This window comes from Alligator sinensis, unplaced genomic scaffold, assembly GCF_000455745.1.
Source record: "Alligator sinensis unplaced genomic scaffold, ASM45574v1 scaffold1162_2, whole genome shotgun sequence".
Lineage (NCBI taxonomy): Eukaryota > Metazoa > Chordata > Crocodylia > Alligatoridae > Alligator > Alligator sinensis.
In genome coordinates, this window is record NW_005843013.1 from 287,621 (window position 1) to 289,025 (window position 1,405).

At 55.8% G+C, this 1,405-nt stretch overlaps 1 protein-coding gene across 2 annotated transcripts in view; it reads right to left on the minus strand.

Annotated features, from left to right (window-relative positions):
- Positions 1-1,405, minus strand: part of PWP2 (PWP2, small subunit processome component) — a 31,145-nt gene that overhangs the window by 7,216 nt on the left and 22,524 nt on the right. The gene's annotated exons all lie outside the window — the stretch shown is intronic.

The window sequence follows — 1,405 nt, forward strand, 5'->3', positions numbered from 1 at the left end:
ACCTTGTCATGCATCCACAGATGCATCTCGAGCAGGTCCAAGGAGGTGACCCTCCCCCTCTATGTGACACTGGTCAGGCCGCAGTTGGAGTACTGCATCCAGTTCTGGGTGCCGCACTCCAGGAGGGATGTGGACAGCATGGAGCGGGTCCAGAGGAGGGCCACCCACATGATCAGGGGTCAGCAGGGCAGGCCCTATGAGAAGAGGCTACAGGACCTGAACCTGTTCAGCCTTCATAAGCGAAGGCTGAGAGGGGATCTGGTGGCCATTTACAAACTAGTCAGGGGGGACCAGCAGGTATTGGGGGAATCCCTGTTCCCCCAAGCATTACCAGGACTGACAAGAAATAACAGTCACAAGCTGGCAGACAGTAGATTCAGGCAAGACATCAGGAGGCGCTACTTCACAGTCAGGGTGGCTAGGATCTGGAACCAACTTCCAAGAGAAGTGGTGCTGGCTCCTACCCTGGGGGTCTTTAAGAGGAGGCTGGATGAACACCTTGCCGGGGCCGTTTGAGCCCAGTACTCTTTCCTGCCATGGCAGGAGGTCAGACTTGATGATCTGCTCAGGTCTCTTCTGATCCTACCAACTATGAAACCCCCCTCTCCCACTGCCTGCCCTGAGCACAGCACAGCCCAGTCCCCGCTGGGAAGAGCCCTGGGCAGCCCCAGCTGCAGCTTGCCCTACCCCATGCAGATCCAGCCCCAGCCTGCCCCGCCGCTGCTTCCACCTGGACAAGCAGTCAAAGCAGTAACAGAAGCCACTGGATGAGTGAACGAGCAGTTTCCAGACAGGCAGCATACAGTGGCGGGAGCCACCCCCCACTGGACGAGCCATAGCTCCATCCTGCGCCTGCCCTGCCCTGGCTGGGCAGCAGTTGCCCCAACCCCTGCCCCAGCTCCACTCCCTCCCTCACTGTGGGGGCCTTGATCTGCCCCCCACCTCCTGCCACACCCCTTTCCTTCCCCCTCTCCCCTCCCACCGCATCAGACTTCCAAGCTGCCAGGCTGTGCTCCTCGCCACCTCGTTATGTGCATGCATGGGCCATTTATCAACCATATCAGGCCAATTTCCGATACAGACAATTTTCTTTAAATCAGTGCCAATCCAACATCAGACCGATGTATCAGTGCACCTCTACAAAACAGTTCTCCCAGGCTTTCCTGAAGGTATAGCCTGCCTTCATTTCAGACAGGCAATTTCACAAGCCCTCCAGGCTTATACTTCCTTTAGGAAAAACCCCCACCTCTGCTTAACTTCCTATTGGTACCAGGGACTCCCACAAACAGACTTGCTGGATGGGTATGTATTAACATCTGTAAGCAACAAGACAAGAGGAGACTAATATCTACTGTAAAAGTTTCTTTCCCTCAGACTTGGCCTGTCTGAAATTCAGCCCGGCTCG